Source organism: Antechinus flavipes, chromosome 3, assembly GCF_016432865.1.
Source record: "Antechinus flavipes isolate AdamAnt ecotype Samford, QLD, Australia chromosome 3, AdamAnt_v2, whole genome shotgun sequence".
Lineage (NCBI taxonomy): Eukaryota > Metazoa > Chordata > Mammalia > Dasyuromorphia > Dasyuridae > Antechinus > Antechinus flavipes.
The window spans coordinates 47,232,244-47,244,040 of NC_067400.1; the positions used below are offsets into that span (position 1 = coordinate 47,232,244).

At 33.5% G+C, this 11,797-nt stretch overlaps 1 pseudogene; it reads left to right on the plus strand.

The window, feature by feature from the left end:
• Positions 1-2,643: 2,643 nt before the first annotated feature.
• LOC127556993 (mRNA turnover protein 4 homolog) lies at positions 2,644-11,527 on the plus strand (annotated as a pseudogene).
• The last annotated feature ends 270 nt before the right edge of the window (positions 11,528-11,797 follow it).

Consider the following 11,797-nt stretch of genomic DNA (forward strand, 5'->3'; position numbering starts at 1 on the left):
AGTATGTATTAAAGAATCTTCTATGATTTTAACAGAGGGCTGGGAGACACATCAGGCTATAAAATACCCTTTTTTTTTTACCTATTTTTTCTCTCTTTTAATTTCAAGTTACCCATAATACATAAGCAGATAATTCTAAGGGTTTTGTAGAAATAACGAAGTAGCATAGGTCTTGGTAGTCACTGGTATTCTCTTGATCTTTTTATTTTTGATAGAAATGTCAGAAACATCTTCTAAGACTGTGATTACTCATCATTTATTGTCAGTATATAGTTCCCCTGTCTCTGTCTTTGTCTCTCTGTTTCTTTCCCTTTTCCTCCCTCTCTCTCTTCCACTCTCTGTCTCTGTCTGTCTGTCTGTCTGTCTCTCTCTCTCTTTCTTTCTCTCTTTTTCTGTGTGTGTGTGTGTGTCTCTGTCTCTGTCTCTCTGTCTCTGTTTCTCTCTCTGTCTCTGTCTCTCTATCTCTGTCTGTCTCTCTCACTCTGTGTGTGTATGTGTGTGTGTGTGTGTGTGTGTTCAATCTAGTACATGTTAACTTTTTATAGAAGAAAGCATTACTGTCATGGAAATTCTGATTAGTATAAAATTGGATTCTTTCATTTCTTAAACTTGTTTCATGAATTCCAATGTATTTTAATACTGTCCTCCCTTGGGTTATTTGTTTTTTTTTTTTTAATTCCCCTACTTCAGTGTATTTGTATCTTTCCCTTTTTGACTATCTTTAATTTGGCTACTGCAATATTTTAAAATCCATGTCATCTTTCAGCATGGATTTCTTCTGTTTGTATTAAATGTAATCCATTAAATAAAAGCCTTCAAAATTTCAGCTTTGTGATGGACATTTTCATTTATTCTAATAAATACATTAGACTTAAAATATTGCAATCGCATAGTATTATGTGGTGGTTTCAATAATATATCAATATATATTGAGCACATTATTACTATTTTAATCTTTACTTCCAATTCCATTTTAAAATGCTTTTTGTTTATATATTACTTGGTTGTCATTCCATTCATTCTAAAAATAATTTTATCCTCAATCATTTTTTCACAATTTTGTGTAGCAACATTAGTTATAATTTCCTGCCACTTGGGGAAATAGGGAAGTATGATAATGCTAGGTTTCCCCTTTCTAGGTCAAAGTGTAGAGACTCTTTTTACTTTACCTGGGGATGAGTAAAGAAACACTGACTGGAAAGCCAGGAATGAGAAAATTCATGATCTTGGGGATATCTGTCATCTTTGTGACTCCAATTACAGCAATCCATTCACCATCATACCTATCTTTTCTGAATAGGATCGTTGAGTAGCAAGCAAAACCCTGGTTAAAGAAATCTTTCTAGATTGTTAGGTATTGCAAAGAAGTTTGCTCTATTCTCTCACAGGCTGTTAGTAGCCAGAATAATCTCCATTTCACGAAGATGCAAATCTTTTGTGGGGGCAAAGCTATGAACACAATGCAAATCACATAGTAGGTACCAAATAGCTCAATCAATAGAAGTTTCTAAGAGATAAATTTAGATGTGATATAAGGAAAAGCTTTTTAACAGTGAGAGACACCTAAATGTCAAGTGGACTGCTTCAAGGAGTAAGTTCCTTTCCTTTAGCAGTCATCAAAGACCAGATGATATTAGATACATTGGGAAACAATTTTTTTTATTTTATGTCATCACCTTCTTTTCTTTCTTCTTGTTCTTGTTCTTCGTCTTCTTGTTCTTGTTCTTGTTCTTCTTCTTTTTGTTGTTCTTTCTTGTTTTTCTTCTTATTCTTCTTGTTCTTTCTTGTTTTTCTTCTTGTTCTTCCTTCTTCTTCTTCTTTCTTCTTTCTTCTTTCTTCTTTCTTCTTTCTTCTTTCTTCTCCTTCTCTTCAAATGGATGTAGATCCCTGTATCTATCACTTTGGTTTTGCAAAGTCCTAAAATCCTGCATGTTTGCAGGATGTTAATTGAGTAGATTACCTGTCCACTTCTCTCTCTAAAATTCTGTGAGTCTATTAATCTTTATATAATTAATGGAATGAGTTGGAAGATAGACAAAAAGGGCAAGAGGATATTGTAAAGATTCAGAAAATTCTGTCATCCTCATCCTTATCATCATTAACAATAGCACAAATAATAATATGGTACTTTTTGAACCACTTTAGAGTTTGCAAAGTACTTTGCATATGTGATCTCATTTATGCCATATTCACAATTGTAGACTTATCAAATAGACATTAAAATAATAACTGAAATTTATATAAAGCCTATTATATTTCAAGTGTTTTTAAAATTTGTTACCTCACTTGATCCTCAAAATAATCCTGAGGGAGAAGATGATGTTGTTGTCTTCATGTTATAACAGAAGAAATTTAATTAAACATGGATTAAATGGCAAATCCAGGGTTACACAGATAATGCCTGAGGTTGCATTGAACTTAGGCATTCCTGATTTCAGAATCAGCACCCTATCCACTGAGCTACCTAGTTGCCACCAACACAGAGTAATGTGTACTTGGAACCTACACAGAAAGCATAAAGCAAAATTAATTTAGATTGCAGTGGAAGGAATTTATAGTAGATAAGCCATGAGGACAAACTGGTGTTTAGAGACTTCCAAATAAACTCCTATAAAAATCTCTAGAATTTTAACTGGCACAACCATGGGTATGGCTCTTATTACCTTGGAGATGGGCAGAAGTCTGATCCATGTGATTCCAAAGGATTCTGGGAGCTTCTCACTATAATTTAAGAAGAGTATTAGAGATATCATGAATTACTTTACTGAGCACTGCAATGTGATGATATTGCTAAAGAGTTTTATAGTCATGACTGGCAAAAATCATTCCCTTCCAGTTTATGTTTCTCTGCACACTTACACAAGCTCACTCACTCATACACACACACACACACACACACACACACACACACACACAAAACATAAGCTATAGGTAACCTATTATCTACTAAAATACCTTACTTTATGTCTATCTGTCTGTCTTTTTCCTCTCCCTTCATCCTATTTTTTAAAATAGACTAAAGTATGATGCAGGTATAACACAAACATCTCTGCCCTAGATACAGGAGAGCTAGATAAGTCAACATAATCATTTCAATTGTTCTGCACTCAAGAATGGTAAAAGAGATGTGTCTTTTTATATACCCTTTATATTGTTATTCTTCTATATCCTCAGGATGGCATAAAATATAACCTGAAACCAGTTACATAATTAAATCTTGACTTATGAAATTGGCAATCATAATTAAATCATTCTTGAAGGGCTTACTCTGAATCAAACATTGTCAACTTAAACATTTAAGCTTCTATTTTAAATATTTTGACTATTTGATTGGCAATAAACTTTAGATTGCCATATTATAGCTCAGAGATAAAGTCAGCAATTTATTGTAATGATTTTAGTAGAAGTTTTTCTTATTGTATTTCTATAATGAGGTTTAAGTCTGCCCAAAAAGTTTTGAATTCTACACAAGATTCATAAATCTTCAAATGGATATATATATATATATATAGATAGATAGATATAGATATAGATATAGATATATAGATATAGATCCCTATATCTATCACTTTGGTTTTGCAAAGTCCTAAAATCCAGCATATATGTAGAATGTTAATTGAGTTTATTACACTTCTTCTTTTATAGCTGAGTAGTGGAGAATAACAACAACAATCAAACTTGGTTTCTTACATCAATTACAAGATTGTCCTCTAGAGGGATGTATGTTATTGCTTTTTCAGCTGAGTCTAAAACATTTGTAGAATGTCTGTGCTTGACGATGAGAGACATCTGAAAAGAACATGGAAATCTTGGGTAATATTAAGTTATCTTTAAAAGTTAGTACAAGCAATATTTCATGGCAAGTTATTTGATGAGAAAAAAGTCAAATAAATAATAAAGGAATTTTAAGGTATGTTTTGTTTTGTTTTGTTCTTAGGAGGAAACATAATGGCTTTTAGAAAGAGAGCCATCATCGCAGTTAGCATTACTGATATTAGTTGGAACCCAGTGTTATAACAGAGTAAAATGAGATGAATTTTTCACTTGAGGCCTTTCCAAATGGCAAATCTCTGAAATATCTCCTTGCATCTGAGCTAATGAATCCAATATAGTTTTATCTGGGCTCTGCCTGACATTGCTCAGTAAAGACAAATTAAGGAAGTCTACTCCTACCACCAATCCAAGCTTGGACAAATGTCTGAGGTGGGTTGATTTGGCAATGAAGTGTAGTTGTTACCTTTCTTATTATAGTGCTTAAGTTAATATGTTTTCTATTGTTTAAAACCAAACAATCCACAATCAAAGCATTTTGTTATTAAACCATCTAAACAATTTAGATCAAAGGATTCATGACTTCATTCATATCAGGAATTTTCAGATAAAGAAGCTCCTTCCACCAGTGCTAGTCAGCACATTCTTTGCCACTTGATCATTTTGAATTGACAGATATTTGATAGAGGTAAATTTAGGTTTGTTATAATTAGAAGCTTATAAAATGAGAGATACCCAAGAATGAAATAGATTATCTCAGGAAGTAGGGATTTTTATTCCATTAGTAGAATTCAAGCAAATAGCAGATGACCAATTTTTAGGTATGGTGTTAAAATAAATATATTTTGAGGAATATGGATTTGGTCATGGTGGTTGGGTCTTCCTCTGAAATGTTGTCATTTTCTTCTACATATGATTAGGAGAAAGTGTTGACAATTTTCTGAAAAGACAGATATTTGAGTCTAAACATGTGAGAAATTGATGTGGCATATGACAATGCAAACAGTAAAATAAAAACAACAATAACAACTTCCAATTATGTCATGAAGATCAAATGAAATAACGTTTTAGTATAATCCTTGGCACATAGTAGGTGTAATGTAAATGTTAGATATAATGCACCATCATCATTATTAATTTTACATGCTACTGCTGACAATACCATGTTAAAATGTGTAACAATATAAAGTCTTAAAGACTTTACTTCCAAATAACTTGAAATACAAATGGATAATTTTTGTATGTAACACACCAGGGCCTGGAAATTGCATTCAGAGAGAATATTAGAATGATATCAACTGATAACACTTTCTGAAAGTTTTTAATGGTAGCAGCATTAAGTTGTGAATAGATTGATAAAAATGTTTCCTTTAAAATACGAGCTTTCAACAATAAAAAGTCGAGAATCTCAAGGGAATTAATGAAAAAAAAAATCAAATGAAGGTGGCCTAGCTGTACCTGATCTAAAATTATATTATAAAGCAGCAGTCACCAAAACCATTTGGTATTGGCTAAGAAATAGATTAGTGGGTCAGTGGAAAAGGTTAGGTTCACAAGACAGAATAGTCAACTATAGCAATCTAGTGTTTGACAAACCCAAAGCCCCTAACTTCTGGGAAAAGAATTCATTATTTGATAAAAACTGCTGGGATAATTGGAAATTAGTATGGCAGAAATTAGGCATGGACCCACACTTAACACCATATACCAAGATAAGATCAAAATGGGTCCATGACCTAGGCATAAAGAACGAGATTATAAATAAATTAGAGGAACATAGAATAGTTTATCTCTCAGACTTGTGGAGGAGAAAGAAATTTGTGACCAAAGATGAACTAGAGACCATTACTGATCACAAAATAGAAAATTTTGATTACATCAAATTAAAAAGCCTTTGTACAAATAAAACTAATGCAAACAAGATTAGAAGGGAAGCAACAAACTGGGAAAACATCTTCACAGTTAAAGGTTCTGATTCATTTCTAAAATATATAGAGAACTGACTCAAATTTATAAGAAATCAAGCCATTCTCCAATTGATAAATGGTCAAAGGATATGAACAGACAATTTTCAGAGGATGAAATTGAAACTATTACCACTCATATGAAAGAGTGTTCCAAATCATTATTGATCAGAGAAATGCAAATTAAGACAACTCTGAGATACCACTACATACCTGTCAGATTGGCTAAGATGACAGGAAAAAATAAGGATGAATGTTGGAGGGGATGCGGGAAAACTGGGACACTAATGCATTGTTGGTGGAGTTGTGAATGAATCCAACCATTCTGGAGAGCAATCTGGAATTATGCCCAAAAATTATCAAATTGTGCATACCCTTTGATCCAGCAGTGTTTCTATTGGGCTTATATCCCAAAGAAATACTAAAGAAGGGAAAGGGACCTGTATGTGCCAAAATGTTTGTAGCAGCCCTGTTTGTAGTGGCTAGAAACTGGAAAATGAATGGATGCCCATCAATTGGAGAATGGCTGGGTAAATTGTGCTATATGAATGTTATGGAATATTATTGTTCTGTAAGAAATGACCAGCAGGATGAATACAGAGAGGACTGGCGAGACTTACATGAACTGATGCTAAGTGAAATGAGCAGAACCAGGAGATCATTATACACTTCAACAATGATATTGTATGAGGGCATATTTTGATGGAAGTGGATTTCTTTGACAAAGAGACCTAACTGAATTTCAATTGATAAATGACGGACAAAAGCAGCTACACCCAAAGAAAGAACACTGGGAAACGAATGTGAACTATCTGCATTTTTGTTTTTCTTCCCGGGTTATTTATACCTTCTGAATACAATTCTCCCTATGCAACAAGAGAACTGTTCGGTTCTGCAAACATATATTGTATCTAGGATATACTGCAACATATCCAACATATAAAGGACTGCTTGCCATCTAGGGGAGGGGGTGGATGGAGGGAGGGGAAAAAAATTGGAACAGAAACTAGTGCAAAGGATAATATTGTAAAAAAAATAGTTACCCTTGGCTGGATTCTGTCAATATAAAGTAATTATTAAATAAAAATTTAAAAAAAAGGAAAAAAAAATAAAATACGAGCTTTCCTGTTTTGGACAGTTGGGGTAAGAGTGTTTTTAAAAATTTCCCAAAGTAATTGTCTTCTCCCCTTTTCAACTGTAGGTTCAGGTTATAATTCATCTATGTATTTCTCCTAGATGTGAATACTGTTGGTAAAGCTTTAGAACAGGGGTTGTTAAACATGTGTGTGAGTGCCTTTGTGCATATGTCTGTGTGTGCATACCTCTGTACCTCAGCACTTTTGGAAGACTAGGATAACCTAATATAAGAGAGATTATTTTTAAATAACTTAAGAAAATGTTAAATTTCAGTTAGTAGTAAGTGTAAGTAACTGTATTTTCTTCCACATCTAAGTCTACCAATTGTTTGACATCTGTGCACAGTCATCTTGGAAATTTGTAAACACCAGACCTTTATTCTAGGGGCTATCCAATCAGATTCTTGTTTTAATTTGGATATTCTTCATCTACTTGTCTTGTATGGGTGGATTATACTTACAGAACTTTTTCAGGAGTCTCTGAAATATCTTCCACCTGAATGCAATCAAAATACTTTCATCTACAAACATGATCTCAATATCCATAATGCAGTGCTTGTAGATCTGGATTTTGTGATAAATCTCCATTGAAGTGGCAGATATTGTTGGCAAACATGTATCTCCCTCTTTTATTCCTCCACTAATGCTTATCATAAGAAGAAAACTGAATATTTCTGTTTTTACATTTTCCAAAGGAATCCTGAATTATATTGATATCTGAGTGGAAGTAACTTATTGTACAAGGTTGAAGGATGATTACCTAGTTGAAAGATTATTTTAGGAATAACAATAAGCTTAATGTAATCTCAAGTTCTTTACATCATTCATTCAATTGTGAAACGCTGTCTATTGTTGAATGTTGTTTGTAAAAGGCCGCTTATTCCTTATAATACTCTCTTTGAGGGTTTTGAATGAATGATTTTTATAAAGGTTTTTGTGTAGGTGGAACAGCAAGTATAGATCAGTAGTGATAACATACATGCACACACATATATATACATGCAATTTATATGCAAAAACATACATATTTCAATAAAGTAAATTATTTTTTTCAAGATTTGGGTGTGTTCCTTTCCTTTACATACCTTGTAATTTGGTTCCTTAATGGTTTCTCAATTGTATCACTTCCAGCAAAAGTTCCTTTTACATAAACTCAGTTCAACATGGCTTATTTTTTTTTCTCTTTTTGTTTTCTGCAGTGTCATTCCCATTTGTAATGTAATGTTAGGATTTAAGTGGGGTCGTTTAACTATCTGTCATGAAGAAAGGTTTTTGTTATAATAGTTCTAACAGATACTTTCCATTATTTTCTTGTTTGTCATTCTCCCCTGCCCCCTATTTCCATCATTTAATATCCTTACAGTGTCTTTATTTAATTGATTATCTTCCTAGGCTTTTTATGCAACTTTTTAATCCTGCTTCTTTCAGTTTAATGAAGACATATTACTCACAGTCATTCACTAAGTTTGTAAGATTTTGTGTTTTATATTCTAAACTAGTATTCTCTTTGGCAGTTATCTCTTTATTTAGCAAATGACTTCTAATATTTGCTGACTAATGAACTTGCTAAACTCTTCTTCAGCAATTAATTTACATTGGTCTAGTCTGAATGACATCATGTCTAAGGTAAAAAAAAAATCAAAATAGCATGATTACTCATTTGTTGTATGTCCTGACTCTTTGAGGTCTTCACAATATTGATACAATAAATAAAAAAGAGTTTTTGAACCCCAAATTTCTAGAAAATGTCTGGTTCAATATCCAACAACCTTTTTCTGCCTTATCACAAATTTTAATAAATAAGAAAATAAAACTAGAGGTAAAATTAGTAAGATTGAGTTTGGTATAAGATCAATGATCAGACAGAATTTCTTTGCTTTTAGTTAAATGTGGTTTCAAACACTTTAGAACAGATTCTATATTATGCAGAATTGAAAATTGTTTACAAAGTGAATGGCCATGTATTGAAGAATGGCTAAAAATAACCCCTATGTAATATGGTTGTGATATCTATTAATTATGAGAATATGGACCCTTTCTAAGGATATTGGCAGAGTTGATTTAATCATGATTCATAGTGATGGGGTAGATAATAAGATTAAATACACATCAACAAAAGGAATAATAAGGAGTTTGGATGAGGTGTTTATGGAGAAGTTGGCCAATCAAGAGGGAACGAAGTGAAGCATGCTAAGACTTACTTGAAATAGTGTTCTGGAAAAGGGCAACATCTCTTGGAATTGAGGGAAAGAATGGGATGGAAATTCTTGTAGGCTATAGTCTCTGGTATGGACAGATTAGTGGTTAATAAGGCTGTGTAGGGGGTGGTTAGAAAAAAAAAAGCAATGAAAATATGATTTAATAGATTTAGTATATTCAATGACATTAACCTCTACAACTAACGCCATATTGAAGAAAATCTCCCACGTTGATTAGTTTCTGTATGAGAAGTAGAAAAGGGGGAAAAGCTTAGCTCTAATGCAATAATTTCTTATTAAATACAAAAGGAAACTCCTCATTTCTCACAATGTGTCTGCATGTAAATACAAATCAAATTTTAATTGATGTATAGAAAAAATCAAATAAAATAGATTAAAATAGTATAAAGCATAAAACAATATAAGCTCTAGATGTTTCTTTAAAAAGAGATCTGTAATAAGCAAAAAGTGATTTGACCTTGAGTCTGCTCTTAGATATTCACAATTTATTATTCAATCAGCCTTATTTAAGAAAAAATGCTTCTTATATTTTCTTATATTTTATCATTTCTTTAATATGATGTTAGTTGTAGAGGCTAATGTCATTAATGTACTTAATCTATTGAAAATTGTATGTATTGATTATTTTTTGTTTAATGGATGCTTGACTATATAATAACTTCTGAAATGAGAATTCTAAACACAATATATTAACCCATTGACATCCCCTATAGGTTTTTTTTTTCTTTTTCAAAAACATATTATACTACGATTTCTGGGGAAAGAACCTTCAGCATCCTTTTAGAAAGAGAATATTATGAATTATTTTGTTGTTGTGCACCTTGAAAACTGCAGAGGTAGTTAAAGAAAAATAGGTTGTCTGCAAATTTATGAATTGTGCTATGTAAAGAGTAAATGTACATTGAATGGTTTTTAAATACTAGAAAGAAGGAAAATAAATCATATAATCAGCAGTTCTTCACACTAATTTATTGATAAAACCCATCAAAATGCTTGAAAAATCATTCATATTTACCAGAAATTGTCAGTGTACTCAGGCATAGATTACATTTGAGACTTCTTATAGTTGTGATATTCTTTTTGTAATTTACAATGCCCATAATTAGAAATTCATAAAAACTTCTTTCTCCTTATATCTGAAAAAATGTTATTTTATCTTATTGTAGCATTGTCTTCACACCATTAAGGAAAACCCTATATTGGAGCTAGCTGATTTTTGGTTTGGGGCAGAAACACTCTTGAATTTCTCACCATAACCTCAATCTTTGCTGACCCTAGGATTAACAAGTGCCAACTTTTTGTCTACCAGACTAGCTCCTCCCATCTTACCAAATGATGGGAGGAAAAAAAATCGAAGACACCCATAGGGTAAGAACAGACAGGATGCACTCCAATACAATTCACAAAGAAAAAGCTGCTATGGAGACCAATCACCAGGAGAAATAAAAAGAAAATTCAGTTTCCACATAAAAGCTCATGGCTTCTATGTCTTCCCTTTCCCCTTTTCCCTTGTTCACTAAGTAAGCACGTATTTGAGGGAGATACTAGTTCTATAGGTTAGAAAGCTTACCTTGTTTCTTAAATCTCTCTCTCTTTCTTCTTTCTTCTTTCTCTCTCTCTCTTTCTCTGTCTCTTTGTGTATCTTCCTCTGTCTCTTTCTTTCTGTCTCTGCCTCTGTCTCTGGCTCTCTCTGATTCTCTCTCTTTGTCTCTCCCTAGTTCTATCTCTCTGTCTAGCTGTCTTTCTCTCTCCCTCTCTGTCTCTGTCTCGATGTCTGTTTCTCTTTTTATCTCTATGTATAACTGTAGATAGATAGGTATAGATTTATAGATAGATATATTAAATCTTTCAGTGTTAGAAACACCATGTCAAAGTCCAAATATCATCACCAAGAAAGGCTTAAAACTCAAACAAACCCTGATAGAAGGCCTTTTAACATGTGTGGAATTGTCCAAAGGTACTTTCATCTTCTGTCACAAACACGAGATGCAAATTGAAGGATATCAGGAGTGACTGGAAGCCCAACTGTATTTTCTTTGGCAAGAACAAGGTTATGATAGTAACTTTGGTATGAGGTTCGGTATAAGGACAACCTGTCCCAGGTCATCAAGAAGCTGAGGAGTGAGTCTGGTTTCCTGTTCCACAACAAAATGAAAAAGGAAGTCAGTGAATCATTCATTTACTACACAGAAATGGATTATGCTTGGACTGATGGCAAAGCGATGATTTTCAGCATTATCCTGGACCCCTTGATGAGATCGTGTGGTCTGCCCACTGCCCACAGAAAAATGTGGTGACCCTGATCTCTGACTATGGTGACCTTTGAGTAGACCTGATCCTGAATCTGTTTCCATTGGAGATGGCAGAATTCAGGGATGATATCAAATATCTGTGGCAGCCTGAGTCAGGGAGGTTTGAGCATCTGGGAAAAGGATGACCAAAATGATGACAGAGGCTCCCCATATGAATCAGAAAGACCAGAGGCTGATGATTGACTGGAGACAGCCCCACCCAGGAGCCCTCTCTGCAAGGCAAATGACTTCAGGCCAGGCCAGTCTCTCAGAGCTATTTCTTCCCTACTTTAATGGAATTGAGTCTTATTTTGCAGGACTCTCAGGAGGGAGACTGGTGCAGGTCACGCTTGACTGTTTGTATGTAGGATAAGTGTCCTATGTTGTCCTGTGTATATAAGATCAGTGTCCCTGTT